Source organism: Aptenodytes patagonicus, chromosome 3 (genome assembly GCF_965638725.1).
Source record: "Aptenodytes patagonicus chromosome 3, bAptPat1.pri.cur, whole genome shotgun sequence".
In the NCBI taxonomy this organism is placed as follows: Eukaryota; Metazoa; Chordata; class Aves; order Sphenisciformes; family Spheniscidae; genus Aptenodytes; species Aptenodytes patagonicus.
In genome coordinates this window covers 8210622-8228437 of record NC_134951.1, presented here as the reverse complement: position 1 = coordinate 8228437, position 17816 = coordinate 8210622, and the positions used below count along the sequence as shown (strand labels likewise).

General features: G+C 43.5%; 1 non-coding gene across 1 annotated transcript; it reads right to left on the bottom strand.

Annotated features, from left to right (window-relative positions):
• Positions 1-2423: 2423 nt before the first annotated feature.
• LOC143159139 (small nucleolar RNA U3) lies at positions 2424-2610 on the bottom strand. Its single transcript, XR_012995130.1, has one exon. It is a non-coding gene; the product is annotated as a small nucleolar RNA U3 (small nucleolar RNA).
• Between the last annotated feature and the right edge of the window lie 15206 nt (positions 2611-17816).

The following is a 17816-nucleotide window of genomic DNA, read 5'->3' as shown; positions in this document are numbered from 1 at the left end:
TTGAGAGAAGGACATCAGAATATGATCCTCCCTTATCATGTGCAGCTCCCAATGTGATCTGGCACATCAGTGGATTAGGCACAGTATAGAAAGTCAGTGAAGAATCACATCCTTGTAATCTGGATAAGCTCCACCAAGCTGATATTTAAAGATTATAACAAAACCACCAATGTGTCAGAGGAAATAAAAATGTTTCCTTTTCTTTGAGATTCTGATACAAAAAAACAATTTGTTGGAACTTTTCTACTTATGAAAAGGGCAAAATTAGTACCTGAAGGATACAGTAAATTTGTCTAGCCCTGAGGGTAACACGTTTGATAAAAAATAAATGAACACCATGAATCTTTAGCAATAAACTGGTTAATAATGTATTGATCTCTGAATTGAGGGACGTGGTAAAAGTACAATATATCTTTTTGGAGGGCACACCTCCATTTTCAGCCATTCTGCTTATTTACCCCAGACACATAAATCTGCATTACTGAGGAGAAAGTTTAGTACAACGTAATAGTGGCTGCTGATCCAAAATTTATTAGAGAGTGACTTAATCATGTAACTGGCACCAGCGCATGCAAGAAAAAAGAAAAGCTGCGCTGGTGTTTTTCAAGTAAACACAGCAATACAATATTTTTCTGACTCATATAAAGAATAACAACTAGGTACCAATAAGGTGTAGACCAATCTTCACTTTCCTTGTTTATGCAAATATTGATTTCCATATATAAATATATGCATAAAGCTTAATTATCATCAGAAATCTTAATCATCATGAACAAGAATTAACTCTGCCTTTTCAAAGCACTGCCTTAGTGAGCTAACTGGGGTGTCAACCTGTTGCCACTGAAATCACAGACAAAAAAAAGTCATTGAGAGGCAAAAATCAGGCTCCTAACTCTCACCTGAGTTGCTTCATGTCTTATGGAGTATGACTGATTTTGCAGTTGCTCCCAGTTCACCAACCCTATGTTTGTCTTTCTAGACCATGTAAGATCTCATTGTAACTCAGCGCCCTCTAAAATTGGGCTGCCTTTGTTTCTTCAGTTAATTATGATATTACAACACAACAAACTGGATCAGGCACCTCTAAGTTAGTGCCAGCCGTATTCACAGAAAGCAGCACTCCATAGGCTTACATGGCCTCAGCAACAGCTGCACAGGATGGTTTGCTTTAGATCTGTTGAGTCAGTGCTAGACGTTAGATTTCAGACAGGCCATAGAAGAGGAAGATATGTAGAGGACTGGCAGAGCCATAACTATTGAGGATAAGAGAGGAAAGACCTTCTTCTTCACCTTCACTTTCTTTGAATATTTTAGTAATTTGGACTTTGAATTTGCAATAAAACTGCATGAAACTTGTAGAGAGGGGAATGGGCTGCAGAAGGAAAAGTTTGAAGATAGCAGCCAGAAGATAGTTCTTGCGTTGCAAGGTTAAATGCTAATTGCACTTGTAGCACGTATGATACTTCATTTAATAAGGCATCATTTACTTGACATATTGTCCTGGTTTCAGCAGGGATAGAGTTAATTTCCTTCTTAGTAGCTGGTACAGTGTTTTGGGTTTAGGATGAGAACAAAGTTGATAACGCACCGATGTTTTAGTTGTTGCTAGGTAATGCTTACACTAGCCAAGGACTTTTCAGCCTCCTATGCTCTACTGACTGAGAAGGCTGGAGGTGCACAAGAAGCTGGGAGGGGGCACAGCCAAACTGGCCAAAGGGACATTCCATACCATATGACGTCATGCTCAGTACAGAAACTGGGGAAAGCTGGCCGGGGGGGCCGCTGCTCAGGGACTGGCTGGGCATCGGTCGGTGGGTGGTGAGCAATTGCACTGTGCATCACTTGCTTTGTGTATTATTATTATCATATTATTATTATTATCATTTTATTTCAATTATTAAACTGTTTTTATCTCAACCCACGAGTTCTTCTCACTTGTGCTCTTCCGATTCTCTCCCCCATCCCACTGGGGGGTGGGGGGGCAGTGAGCGAGCGGCTGTGTGGTGCTCAGTTGCCGACTGAGATTAAACCACGACAGTCCTTTTTGGCGCCCAACGTGGGGCTCGAAGGGTTTGAGATAAAAACAGATTAACTGGAGTGTATTAAGGAACTTATATCTGTTAATAGTTGTGGGTCACAATGTTGGTTGCTCTGTTCTCGATATTGATTTGTATAATCTGCATCGCGCTCTTTTTCCTGCTGTACATGTTAAAGATTGGTGTTGGGTTTTGCAGTTTGCTGTGGTCTGCAGTGAATAGTGATGTCTCGCTTGTGAGGTTTGTTTTTAGAACATTGACCTTGACGTTAGTGTGGTATGTAAATTTCGCAATGAACCGAAATGGTACCACGGATACCATTTCGTGGAGACAAATAGCAATTACAGTGACTTTTCTGAGAGGTTTTTTATGGAGGAAATACAGAATGGCAGTGTCACTACCTTCTCAGTCGGTAAAATCAATGGTGGGCGGCTCCTGCCCAGGCAGCACCGCCCGCCCACTTCGCGCTCAGGAGAGAACACCCTGGTCTTCCTCGTGGCTTGTGATGCCGTACAGGTACGATCACTCTCCTCTAGTGACCAACTACAGAAATGACCCCTGAAAGTATAGTCCTCTATAGAGAAACTGTCCCAGGAGATCCAGCAACTCAGAGAGGATAGGTCCTGCTCCTCACTTGTACGGACCAGTATCTCGGCTATTAGGAGTCAGCGTCCTTTTGCTCAAGAGAGAGAATATAAAGGGTACACACCACAGGGCACCCTATGGTTTTATCTGCGTGACCACGGAGAGGACATGAGGAAGTGGGATGGGAAACCTACTGCAGCCCTAGGGGCACGGGTACGTGAATTGCAAGGGAAAACAATCACAGAAAGAGGTTCTTCCAGGAAAATTGCTGCTCCAGTTTCCAGCGGGCAGTTCCCCAGAGAGAGTAGAAGGACTGATCTTACTCCTGATCTTAATAAAGGAACTTCTGACTCGTACGTACAAGAAATGAGAAATGAGTACTGTGATGAGGATTAGAGGGGCCCTGCCTCCAGCCAGGGGGAGGAAAGGGACAACCGGATTTACTGGACTGTGTGGATTCGGTGGCCTGGCACGTCAGACCCACAGAAGTATAAGGCTCTGGTAGACACCGGTGCACAGTGTACCCTAATGCCATCAAGCTATATAGGGGCAGAACCCATCTGTATTTCTGGGGTGACGGGGGGATCCCAACAGCTAACTGTATTGGAAGCCGAAGTGAGTCTAACTGGGAATGGGTGGCAGAAGCACCCTATTGTGACTGGCCCAGAGGCTCCGTGCATCCTTGGCATAGACTACCTCAGGAGAGGGTATTTCAAGGACCCAAAAGGGTACCGGTGGGCTTTTGGTATAGCTGCCTTGGAGACGGAGGAAATTAAACAGCTGTCCACCTTGCCTGGTCTCTCGGAGGACCCCTCTGTTGTGGGGTTGCTGAAGGTCGAAGACCAACAAGTGCCAATCGCTACCACCACGGTGCACCGGCAGCAATATCGCACCAGCTGAGACTCCTTGATTCCCATTCATGAGCTGATTCGTCGACTGGAGAGCCAAGGAGTGATCAGCAAGACCCGCTCACCCTTTAACAGTCCCATATGGCCAGTGCGGAAGTCTAATGGAGAGTGGAGACTAACAGTAGACTATCGTGGCCTAAATGAAGTCACGCCACCGCTGAGTGCTGCTGTGCCAGACATGCTAGAACTTCAATACGAACTGGAGTCAAAGGCAGCCAAGTGGTATGCCACAGTTGATATTGCTAATGCGTTTTTCTCAATCCCTTTGGCAGCGGAGTGCAGGCCACAATTTGCTTTCACTTGGAGGGGCGTTCAGTACACCTGGAACCGACTGCCCCAGGGGTGGAAACACAGCCCCACCATTTGCCATGGACTGATCCAGACTGCACTGGAACAGGGTGGAGCTCCAGAACACCTGCAATACATTGATGATATCATCGTGTGGGGCAACACAGCAGGAGAAGTTTTTGAAAAAGGGAAGGAAATAGTCCAAATCCTGCTGAAGGCCGGTTTTGCCATAAAACAAAGTAAGGTCAAGGGACCTGCACAGGAGATCCAGTTTTTAGGAATAAAATGGCAAGATGGACATCGTCAGATCCCAATGGATGTGATCAACAAAATAACAGCCATGTCTCCACCAACTAGCAGAAAGGAAACACAAGCTTTCTTAGGCGTCGTGGGTTTTTGGAGAATGCACATTCCAAATTACAGTCTGATTGTAAACCCTCTCTATCAAGTCACCCGAAAGAAGAACGATTTCAAATGGGGCCCTGAGCAATGACAAGCTTTTGAACAAATTAAACGGGAGATAGTTCATGCAGTAGCCCTGGGGCCAGACCGGGCAGGGCAAGATGTAAAAAATGTGCTCTATACCGCAGCCGGGGAGAATGGCCCTACCTGGAGCCTCTGGCAGAAAGCACCAGGGGAGACTCGAGGTCGACCCCTAGGGTTTTGGAGTCGAGGATACAGAGGATCCGAGGCCCGCTATACTCCAACTGAAAAAGAGATATTAGCAGCATATGAAGGGGTTCGAGCTGCTTCAGAAGTGATCGGCACTGAAGCACAGCTCCTCCTGGCACCCCGACTGCTGGTGCTAGGCTGGATGTTCAGAGGGAGGGTCCCCTGTACGCATCATGCAACTGATGCTACATGGAGTAAGTGGGTCGCACTGATCACACAACGGGCTCGAATAGGAAACCCCAGTCGCCCAGGAATTCTGGAAGTGATCATGGATTGGCCAGAGGGCAAAGATTTTGGAATATCGCCAGAGGAGGTGACGCGTGCTGAAGAGGCCCCAATGTATAATGAACTACCAGAAAATGAGAAGCAATATGCCCTGTTCACTGATGGGTCCTGTCATCTTGTGGGAAAGCATCGGAGGTGGAAAGCTGCTGTATGGAGTCCTATGTGACAGGATGTAGAAACTGCTGAAGGAGAAGGTGAATCGAGCCAATTTGCAGAAGTAAAGGCCATCCAGCTGGCTTTAGACATTGCTGACCGAGAAAAGTGGCCAGTGCTCTATCTCTATACTGACTCATGGATGGTGGCAAATGCCCTGTGGGGGTGGTTGCAGCAATGGAAGCAGAGCAACTGGCAGTGCAGAGGCAAACCCATCTGGGCTGCCGCATTGTGGCAAGATATTGCTGCCCGGGTGGAGAACCTGGTTGTAAAAGTCCGTCACGTAGATGCTCACGTACCCAAGAGTCGGGCCACTGAAGAACATCAAAACAACCAGCAGGTGGATCAGGCTGCTAAGATTGAAGTGGCTCAGGTGGATCTGGGCTGGCAACATAAGGGTGAATTATTTCTAGCTCTGTGGGCCCATGACACCTCAGGCCACCAAGGAAGAGATGCAACATACAGATGGGCTCGTGATCGAGGGGTGGACTTGACCATGGACACTATTGCACAGGTTATCCATGAATGCGAAACATGCGCTGCAATCAAACAAGCCAAGCGGTTAAAGCCTCTCTGGTATGGAGGACGATGGCTGAAATATAAATATGGGGAGGCCTGGCAGATCGATTATATCACACTCCCACAAACCCGCCAAGGCAAGCGCCACGTGCTTACAATGGTGGAGGCAACCACCAGATGGCTGGAAACATATCCCGTGCCCCATGCCACTGCCCGGAACACTATTCTGGGCCTTGAAAAGCAGGTCCTATGGCGACATGGCACCCCAGAAAGAATTGAGTCAGACAACGGGACTCATTTCCGAAACAACCTCATAGACACCTGGGCCAAAGAGCACGGCATTGAGTGGGTGTATCACATCCCCTATCATGCACCAGCCTCTGGGAAAATTGAACGATACAACGGACTGTTAAAGACTACACTGAGAGCAATGGGTGGTGGGACGTTCAAACATTGGGATACGCATTTAGCAAAGGCCACCTGGTTAGTCAACACTAGGGGATCTGCCAATCGAGCAGGCCCTGCCCAGTCAGAACTTTTACGTACTGTAGATGGGAATAAAGTTCCTGTAGTGCACATAAAAAATATGCTGGGGAAGACAGTCTGGGTTATTCCTGCCTCAGGCAGAGGCAAACCCATCCATGGGATTGCTTTTGCTCAAGGACCTGGGTGCACTTGGTGGATAATGCGGAAGGATGGGGAAGTCCGATGTGTACCTCAAGGGGATTTGATTTTGGGTGAGAATAGCCAATGATCTGAATTATGTGATGTTAAGTACTAATTATAGTTATAATAGTTATGCTAATAATACACAGATATACTAATAATACTAATAATATATGCCATACTAATGTTATTATAATAAGAATCACCCAGACTAATGAAGAATAACTTCAGTGAAACCAAGCAAAGCACAGTGATGATGGTACCAGAACTGACTTCAACATGGAACAATCCAACACCACATACCATCTCCATTTTTCCTGCCCTGAAAGATTATTATGACAGATGGAGCCCGACGTCATGGACTAAATGAACTCACCAAATGTTTTAGAGGGATGGCCCACAGACTAAGGGAATGATATCTCTGTGTGTGTGTGTGTGTGTGTATATATATATATATTGAAAAAAAGGGGGTGGTGATTAATGAAAATGTACTGGAAAATATGAGACGAGCATGACGCAGATGGTATAGAATAAGGGCTGGATATTCTCCTGGTTTCGGCAGGGATAGAGTTAATTTCCTTCCTAGTAGCTGGTACAGTGTTTTGGGTTTAGGATGAGAACAAAGTTGATAACGCACCGATGTTTTAGGTGTTGCTAGGGAATGCTTACACTAGCCAAGGACTTTTCAGCCTCCCATGCTCTACCGACTGAGAAGGCTGGAGGTGCACAAGAAGCTGGGAGGGGGCACAGCCAAACTGGCCAAAGGGACATTCCACACCATGTGACGTCATGCTCAGTACATAAACTGGGGGAAAGCTGGCCGGGGGGGCCGCTGCTTGGGGACTGGCTGGGCATCGGTCGGCGGGTGGTGAGCAATTGTACTGTGCATCACTTGGTTTGTGTATTATTATTATTATCATATTATTATTATCATCATTTTATTTCAATTATTAAACTGTTTTTATCTCAACCCACGAGTTTTTCTCACTTGTGCTCTTCCGATTCTCTCCCCCATCCCACTGGGGGGGTGGGGGGGCAGTGAGCGAGCGGCTGTGTGGTGCTCAGTTGCTGACTGAGGTTAAACCACAACACAGTTGTAAAATTCTCCCATGTAATCACCTAGCACATGGAGAGGAAAAAGAAGAAAATAAAGTGTGTGGAGAAGAAAAAGAAGAAAATAAAGTGTGTGCTTTTCTGCTCCGATGTCAGCCCCATGGCAGGGAGCTTCAGGAGTGCAGCTCACTCCAAGACCCTTGTCCGCTGCTCCCAGGCTACATTTTCAAAAAACACCAGTGCCATGGCCATTGTTGTCTACTCTCAGATCAATCTGGCCACGTCCATACTATTAAAGTCTTTACCTTGTAAATTAATAATGGAGCTGCGCATGCAGAATGGTCATTTGCCCAAATTAGCCCTCAGGCTAAGCTTGGGAGGTTTATTGGGTTATGTCTACAGTAGTAACTAAACAAAGACAAATTTTGAGTGCAAGCTCCAGTATGTGGTTGTCTATACTAATTAATTGTGTTAGCATTGCCACAATGTCCAGGCACGCTTTGGAAGATACCATGGGCCAAGGTATATTCCCTATGGATGATATGGGTGAGGCCACCCTGTATAATAGAGGAAGAGAGTCTAGCAGCACGCAGCTGAGTTGTGCTATATTGCTAGACCTTGGGGGCAGAGAAAGGAACCTGGCCAGGGTAATTTACTGGTATAGATGTGGCATTTGTGTCTGCTTTGGAATTCTGAAGAAGTACTGTAAAAGTACTGTAAGCACAGCAAGTGCTGAATAAATGTGTTTCTGTGGTTAGCAACATATTACTTACAAAAAAACCCACAAAACCAACACTGAGTTTAAGAGCTGCTGTTAAAAAATGGAAACAATTATTCTCTCCATGTTTGCAAAGTAGTTTCTGTAAAAGTGAACGTTTATATTACCAGAAGTGTGCATGGACTCTGTTTTTCGGTGTTTCTTGTTATTACTGCAGAGATTTCTGTATTACAGAGGAATTTTTCTATATCCTGCCTGTTTGCTTGACTGCAAAATGAAATCATAATCCTGATTTGGACATCACTGCTTATTGCCATAAATGTGACAGCGGTGCTACAAACAATATGATGTGTGTCCCTTAGTGCTAGGCATACATTACTTTTCCCTACTTGTTTCTATGTTGTCAAATTAATTATAAGCTTTTTACAGCAGAGGCTTTACCTCCACTTGTATTTTTGTGTCACCTTGTAAAATTTGTTTTCATTTTTGCTTCCTGGACAATTAAAAGAAAGGACAAATGAATCAATTAATTCTTGGGAGAAGAGGTAGTCCTGTTCAGGTAGTCCTGAACCAAAAGGACAATTCTGAAGTAGCCTGGTGGAACTGGCCCTCAAAAGGCCCTTGTGGTGGCACATAAGCAGAATGTCCCATGGTCCTCACACTCATCTTCTGCCACCAACAGTATCTCAAAACTGGTTGCAGAAAGCCATACTTTACTTCTGTGTCATATATATGTTAAGTAGCGTAAAGGGCTTTATTCTGGCCTACGATCTGATTAGACAACTCCACTGTGAAAGGACAACTTGCACTATGACTGATCAAGCTTCGGTTTAGATATTGAGAGCTCTTCTAGGGGGGTGGGGAAAAGAAAAAATTGCCTTTAATATCGTAGGGGAGCATGCTGGGCCTTTGCTGTTACATTTGAAAATGAGTCTGCCACTCTTAGTCTGCTGGTGTATTACTTTACTCAATCATCTGACACAAGAAGGCTGGTTGGACAGTTGCAGAGTAAAGTTTGGTTCAACATGAGAGACAGAGCTGAATTTTTATACTACTGGGACTCAAATTCTGGCTGCTTCACACTCGGGGAGTAGTAACAAGAGTCCCATTGACTTTAAAGGGAATTCTTCTCTGTGTGCTGTCACCTCTGGCTCTTACACCAGGAGACCCATACTTCCACCTCTGTCTAACTCAGCACCAAAACTGTTGTTTACACTCACAGCTCCCAATAGCTTTGTCTCGACTTGTGTTCATAGCTTGGAACATTTCTCTATTTCTCTATATTTTCTTTGTGGACAGCTCATTTTTCTCACGTTTTAGAAAAGCCAAAAGGGTAAAACTCGTGCAGAAATGTCATCAGTCTTCAGTACGATGTTCTATTGATTTCAGATTAGCAAACATCATCTTAGAAAGGCTAAAGTTAGTCTGGCCTTAAGAGAACCAAACTGGGAAAAACGGTAGCAAGGATCTTGCAAAGCAGTTTTGCTCAGGCTGGGGAAATGGACTAGCTAATTGAATACTGCAGGTCTCTCTCATTGCTGAGCATGGCAGCAGGATTCATCTGTTTATATTTTTATCATTTGTCAGCTTGATGGATGTGCCACATACAAGGAAGGCACATAGTTAGGTTTAGACATTCATTTTCATGGGAAGACAATAGAGATTTGTCTCTCAGAGGGGAGATGTACTGAACAGTTCTGGTTGCCCTCCAGACAGACCAGCCTTCTCTAGGGTACCATCTGACAAAATATTTAGGTATGAACTATTCAGTAGGTCTTAAGCATGTGGGTAAAGTTAAGTACCTCGCTGATTTATTGAAAAGATGGGGATTGCCAAGCCAGGCTCTTCACTGTGAGAAATAAAATTATACTATGAAGACAGCTCTTTTTTATATTTATATTCTGTGCACATTTGGAATTACATTTTCATTTGGCATCCTCATGACGTTTGAAATAGCACAGGGTGAGGCTAGACAGAAGGGTACATTTGAACCTGAGCACTCTGACTGCCTTTATCTGTAGATTTACATAATCTCGGGTGTGTACTCCTGCACTTAATTACATGCATTCATCATCTTTTGATGACATATTTCCATTACATGACATCTTTCCAGTGTCGCTGTGTGCCTCTTGACACAGATTAGTTTATTCTGAAGAATAAAAGGGAGCTAATAACAGTCTTCCCACCATCACCTTTTATGACCTGAACTTTTAATGTCCTTAAATAAAAGTGATGAGGACTGTTGTGCACTACTAAGGCCTTGAAGTTTTCCCTGATTATTTTAAAGGAAGGTTTTGAATCATTCAAGGGTAGAGCACTATTTTCTTATAAGCTCAAAATTTTGTTATGGAAAAACTTAGATTTCCTGGTAGGGAAACTTCTTTGGAGATCTTCTCAGGCCTTCTCTCTTGTGATATGAGAAATCTTGGGTGGTAATGCAATGAGGGAAGAGGAGACTGAACTGAACAGTAGTTCAAAGAGTGCAATACACAGATCAGCCTTGAGTCATCCCCTTCAATAACAGAGAAAACTGAGGCACAGAGCGATGAGGTGACTTTACTGAAGTCATCCAAGGGCAGACGATAGTCCTTGCAAATGTAACGACTCATGTCACCTGTCTCCTCTCAGCAATGCTATGTGAATTTTGAATTCCTCAGCCACTCTGTTGAACACAATAATTTTTGGACAAAGCCAAGTAACAAATGTGTCTGGGGGATCGCTTTTCTTTTTTTTTCCCCTTAATAATTTCTCAGGAGAAAAAAGAAAAATAATTGAGGAACTCCATTATTTGTCATGAAATGTGTGCTCAGGCCAGTCCAGGTGCTGTCCCTTCTCCCTGTAGACAAGTACATGTTGAAAAGCCTGCCTTACATCTTATATTACTAAGATGCTTTTTTTGTTGTTTTTATTCTCAGTAGAAAGGGAAAATACCAAGCAAGCCTGAAGGATGAATGAACTTTCTTAACAAAAAATTGTAAGACATAGAATATGTGTATACACACACATATATTTATATATATGCATACAGAAATGGAATGGCTAACTGATGCCCCCATCCCTCTGCCTCCCCTTTTTCACACTGGAGGGGGGGAAATCAAACTTTTTTTTTTTTAAATGAAACTTTCCATTAAAATTATTTTTCAAATTATGAAAAACATTCTTCCTTTCTGGACATGGATTCTTTCCTCTTCTCATAGAATCATAGGATAGTTTGGGTTGGAAGGGACCTCTAAAGGTCATCTAGTCCAACCCCCCTGCAATAAGCAGGGACATCTTCAACTAGGTCAGGTTGCTCAGAGCCCCGTCCAACCTGACCTGGAATGTTTCCAGGGATGAGGCATCCACCACCTCTCGGGGAAACCTGTGCCAGTGTCTCACCACCCTCAGCGTAAAAAATTCCTTCCTTAGATCTAGTCTCAGTCTACCCCCCTTTAGTTTAAAGCCATTCCCCCTTGTCCTGTCGCAACAGGCCCTGCCAAAAAGTTTGCCGCCATCTTTTTTACAAGCCCCCTTTAAGTACTGAGAGGCTGCAATAAGGTCTCCCCAAAGCCTTCTCTTCTCCAGGCTGAACAACCCCAACTCTCTCAGCCTTTCTTCACAGGAGAGGTGTTCCATCCCCCTGATCATTTTCGTAGCCCTCTTCTGGACCCGCTCCAACAGGTCCGTGTCTTTCTTCTGCTGAGGGCTCCAGAGCTGGACGCAGGACTGCAGGTGGGGTCTCAGCAGAGCAGAGGAGAGGGGCAGAATCCCCTCCCTCGACCTGCTGGCCACGCTGCTTTGGATGCAGCCCAGGGTACGGTTGGCCTTCTGGACTGCGAGCGCACATTGCTGGCTCATGTCCAGCTTTTCATCCACCAGGACCCCCAAGTCCTTCTCGGCAGGGCTGCTCTCAATCCCTTCATCCCCCAGCCTGTATTGATAGCGGGGGTTATCCCGACCCACGTGCAGGACCTTGCACTTGGCCTTGTTGAACCTCATGAGGTTCACAGAGGCCCACTTCTCCAGCTTGTCCAGGTCCCTCCGGATGGCGTTCCGTCCCTCTGGTGTGTTGACCGCACCACTCAGCTTGGTGTCATCTGCAAACTTAGAATCATAAAATCATAGAATCATTAAGGTTGGAAGAGACCTCTAAGATCATCGAGTCCAACTGTCAACCCAACACCACCATGCCCACTAAACCATGTCCCTAAGCACCGCATCTACTCATCTTTTAAATACCTCCAGGGATGGGGACTCAACCACTTCCCTGGGCAGCCTGGTCCAATGTTTAACCACTCTTTCAGTAAAGACATTTTTCCTAATGTCCAATCTAAACCTCCCCTAGTGCAACTTGAGGCCATTTCCTCTCATCCTATCGCTAGTTACTTGGGAGAAGACTTGCTGAGGGTGCCCTCGATCCCACTGTCTATGTCATTGATGAAGATATTAAACAGTACCAGTCCCAGTACGGACCCCTGTGGGACGCCACTCATCACCAGTCTCCATCTGGACATTGAGCCGTTGACCACTACCCTCTGGATGTGACCATCTGACCAATTCCTCACCCACTGGACAGTCCACCCATCAAATCCATACCTCTCCCGTTTAGAGAGAAGGATGTTGTGGGGGACCGTGTGAAAGGCCTTACAGAGGTCCAGATAGATGACGTCTGTAGCCCTTCCCGTGTCCACTGCTGTAGTCACTCCATCATAGAAAGCCACTAGGTTAGTCAGGCAGGACTTGCCCTTGGTGAAGCCATGCTGGCTGTCTCGAATCACCTGCCTGTCCTCCATGTGCCTTGAAGGTTGAAAAGGATGCTGAAAATTGTTAACTTTTCAATACAGGTTTCTTCAGGAGCATGATTTTCATTTGAAGCAGGAGTGTCTGAGGGCTGAATAACCAGGGAACACTGTTTAATTTTGCACTCTGGATTGGTATTACTATAGACCATATCAAATATAGATGACAATGAATTAAAATAGTTTCTATTCTCTCTCCAAACCCACATGTTCCCCAAAGAAGGGTATTTTTTTTTTTAAGTTGTGAACCCAATTAGAAATAGACACTGTGAATATGTAAATGTGATATCTTTCCACTGGATTCCATTCAAAATTTTATAAGAGTCTGGGGATTAAATTATGAATTGTTCTGATGTTCATAATAATAATTTCTTTATGAAAAAATAAAACATAAATCAGAAGAAATATCAGGGAGATGAATTACATACTAGAAAATTAACAACATCTCAAAAACTTTCCTTATGAAAAAATCAATTATTCAAGAGTAATTTTCTTGGGTTCAGACTGTATTTGGCTGTATTCTCTCAATTCAGATTAGAAACCTCTGAGTTGCAATGCAGTGATGTGAGTCAGGACCTGATCCCCTGAACTTGCATTTGCTATGATGATATGACTGTCTGACAGCTTTCAGTGAGCTCTTACTGACATTTCAGAGAGGAGCACAGGAGTAAGGAACAAGAGAGAGTAAGGAACAGATTTTTCCAAAGTGCTAAAAAAGAAAGGCCCAAGTTAGGGGCATTTCTGAGGGGCATGATGACGTCACAGTCATCGAAGACTTCCTCTATGTCAAATGACAGACCTTCAAAGTGAGAATCGGTGTGTCTCTCTCCATTGATGATAGAGGGATTTAAAGCGATGAGGAAACAACATCCTTAACTCAGTGATCTAAAGTGATGTGGGATGAATCTAGGTCTTACTGACCTTCCAAAAGGCATACAGGCTTTCTCTATGGTAGTAAATAAAACAAGACCAGGCCTTTGACCATTGTAATTACTATGAGAGCTGGATCCTGTAAGAAGAGGGAGGGTGGACCTCACATAGGGGTCTGTTTGGATTGCACAGAGCCGGCATAGCAGTAACACACCTTGCTCCGGTGAGAATTTTAACTCTAGTTCAACAATTTCTTTCCTTACAGAGTAAGTTCTCCATAGGTAAGAGTGAAGTTCGCTGCACGCTAAATGGATTTTTTTCACATTGCAATGAATCAAGGCAACGAGGCACTTGCATTTTCATTCCTTGTCCAGATGCTTTTATACTGCTGCTTAGCATCCAAGTTATACAGTCTGTCAAATAACACCAGATACACATTATTATTAATGCACTAGTGTATTTTTTTTGCTTTTGCTATGACGAATCTGAACAATTGGAACTAGAAATGAATTATAATGACTATCATTTCAGAAGGGCCTAATACCTGTATCTTCATTCCTTTTCAGAATGTGGATACCACGAGGAAATTACTATTTAACTGAACAACATACAGCTCAAAAATGGCAGGACATGAGTCTTGTTAATGAATGGTGAGGCAGGTAAAGAGGAGGCCTAAGGATTACCTTAATAACAGCCTATAACTAATTGAGTGACATTTGCCAATATGATGAAGGTAAACTCTTCATGGTATATCCATCCATCTTTTCTTGGTAGCAGCACATGATTTAACGTGACATGGGAGCCACAGACAGTGGCTTGGGTTGTTCAAATTGCACATCAGGAAAAAGACTTTCTCTGAGAGGATGGAGTGACACTGGGACAGATCACTCAGACTGGTGTTGACATCCCCACCCTTGGAGATTTTCAAGAACTGGCCAGACAAAGCCATAGCTGACCTGATCTAGAGCTGGTGATGGTCTTTCTTCGAGCACGAGGTTGGACTAGAGACCTCCAGAGGTCTGGTCTCTTGCACCAAAATATCTTATTCAATGATAACTTCGTTTTCCAATGTTTCTCACCTTAGTTGTTTGTGCTTGTCAAAAGTGTTCTAATTCTTAATTCCCTCATTCTAGGAGCCAGAAAGTACATAAGTAATAAAGATAGCTTATTTTTCATATTCCCACAATTATGGGACCACACAAGTGGAGTCCAGTGTGCTGCAAAATTGGTGATAGTGTTCATGCTCTGGGACTCACAAAACTGTGCACTTCTCTCTGATCAAGTACAACATCTTGTTTCTGCATGCAGTCTTCTGACTCCTCACCCCAGCTCCATGTTTGAGAACAAGACTGGTGTAGAGGGCTTTAAAATCACCTCTCTGTCTTGAAAGAAAATTCATTTCATGGCGAGAAACCCTTTCTCCCATACATATTTTGGTCAGCCAGAACAAGCTTTGCTGACCCTGAGAACAGAGCCAAAGTGAGTGTCAAGTGCTATCATTTGAATTAAGAAGTAATTTTAAATAAAAATTTTCTGGCACACTTCCTTGTATCTTAACTCTCAGATCTGTTTTCTAGCAAAGGTGAGGATTATAGCCAACTTTTTGAAGTAATGTGTATTTTTACAATTTTCCATACTTAAGAAGGAAACACTTATTTTCATCAAGAAAAATTGAAATACATTATTTCCTGGGGCTTTACACTGTATTACATTTAATGTGTTAGAAATTCAAAGACTGCTTTCTCTTATCACTTGTATTGCTGCACTTTGCATATTTTGCCAATACAATGTCGGGTGTGATGATTTAAAATGCTTCCTGCTAATTTACAATGGAAGAAATGTTTTTGAAATAATTTCCAGCTTCTTGCCTGGACTCACATCATGATTAATGTCTCCCACTGTGTTACATGTGCCTGAAACTCGTGCTGAAATACCCACTTTTGAGATATGATTTCCACTGCCTGCGGAATTGGGATGGAGTTGGTTTTTTATATCACAGTCACAGACAGAAAAATAGGTCAGGATTTAAGTATCCACATAGGAGCTGGTTGTCCAAAATTGCTTTTTTGCACCTGCTCTCGTATAATAACAGACTTTCCTGAACATATTGCTCCATTTTGCATTTTGTGTGATAGTCATAAATTTAAGTCTATTATGGTCAAGAAATGGTTAAGATTATTTCATTATGTACAGAATCAGGATTTCAGCTTCCCAAGTCTACCTTGTCTGTGAAGATGAAAGACTGCAGTCATGGGCTGAGTGGCATCTTTTGCTTGGTATGAATAGCTGCGTCACAGCTGAGAAAGCTTTGAGGAAGCTTTGACCCACCCGGCGTGATGCTTCTTCCCTGATAAGAGAAAATGCAAATTGTGTTTGGGTATATCAAACTTCCCATGCATGCACAGCTACCTTTGGTAGCCACCAAGATTAACAGAGGTAGGACCATGCAAATGTCTCTCTTTCTGGTCATTTATCACATGGGTGTTTAGGGGGCAGCACGGTTATGCACCCCCCTCTTTTTTGCTCTCTTTTCCCCACATCATCCATGGTTACAGTCCTATAAGCCTATGCTGAGGTGTTTAATTTTCTGAATCTCTGTGTATGAAGAAATCATAGTCTTATATCCATTAATCAAGAATCATATTTAAGTATCATAATCAACTCTGTCCTTAAGAATATCATATAAGGAAAACTCTTGATACTAGCTCTTCAATTCTCTTAATAGCCATGGTCATAGTGGCTCAGATATTTCCCTGGGAGAATACATTTGCAGAAGCATCTTTTCTGTACAGCTCTGGTTACTTAAACTCTACCCAAAGCACCTGATTTGGGTGAATGGTCGGTCTGGGTTTGCAGAAGAGCCAATGAGTTCTGCCACATAATTACAGCTTGTGTGAAAATTGATTTTTTCCTCTTGTTTTAAAGCAGATAACATAGGTGAGGACCCTCTTGGTTGAACAATTCCCTTCAGTTCTACTGTCTCCTATTTCCAAAATCCACCCACTCCGTGCACCCTAAAACAAACAAACTTTGGTATGTTTGAAATTACATTCATCTTTTGGACCCATGCATGTTATTATATTTAGAAATAGTAGAATCACAGATCTTTTATTAGTTAAGAATGCACTTCAGAAAAAAGAGAGAGAAAATACGTCATATGTAAGGATTATTCTTTCAGAAGGTGTGATCACGTCATCCCCAAAAGCACTGTTTCTTCTTACTGTCAGTAGTGATGACACCCTGAGACAGTAGGACCTTGTTGGTTTTGGCTGTTAATAAATAAATGCAAAGGGAAAGCAAAAGAGAAACACTGAGTAGTGAGCGTACTTCTTCCCTAAGAAAGTTGGTACATAAAGGGAAAACAACAGAAAAGATAACCTTAATACATTCATCTGTGGACATCAGACTCTAAAGCTCCCCTGGCTTTGTTCAGAAATCAAGGTTTTACATGTGTTCATGTAACAGAACAACTAGTCCAGGGCAGGTATTATTTTCCCAGAGAGAAAACTGAGAACAGTATAGTGAAATCAGTAGGCGCCCCAGTGGCAGAGAGAGACCTGCACTGGTGAGCAAGAGCAAACAGGTGACTGTCAGTACCACAAACATCACACCTATCTGAAATAAAATGATTTGAGAACAAAAGCAGGCATGGAGATGAGGTGTACCTGCACAGACGACAGCCTTGCAATGGGGTAGCAGCCCCTGTGGCTTTCAGTGCACCGTTTATCCTGAGAGGCAATCGTGTCTGCTGTTCACAGATGCCCAAGGTCACCCACTGCAAACTGAGCATGAGGCCACCATCGTATTTTTTGCCTCCTGCTTGAAGTGCTCATAGACCGCTCTCTTTTTCCCAGAAGCCTAACTAAGTGTAAAAAATTCTCTTTTTGAAAATCCTGCATGAATTGCAGCCTCCAGGCAAACATGGAGGGCATGATCTTGCAAGGTGCTAGGAGACTTAGCAGTCCTTGAAGTTGGAGCTTTACGAGTCAAGTGCGCGATGCTTCCAGCTTCAGCTCTTTCACAATGTTTTTGCCTTCGCTGGTTCCTGCTTGCAGGAGGAAACTCTCCATTTAATGTAGGGGGATGCCTCTGGCTTTGCTCTGCTGCTAGCATCTTCAAAAAGCATCAGCATTATTTAATTCTAATTAAAAATGAAAATTCATCAATTATCAGTCATTCTTGCGGATAGATTAGGGACATGGTTTAGTGGGCATGGTGGTGTTGGGTTGACGGTTGGACTTGATGATCTTAGAGGTCTTTTCCAACCTTAGTGATTCTATGATTC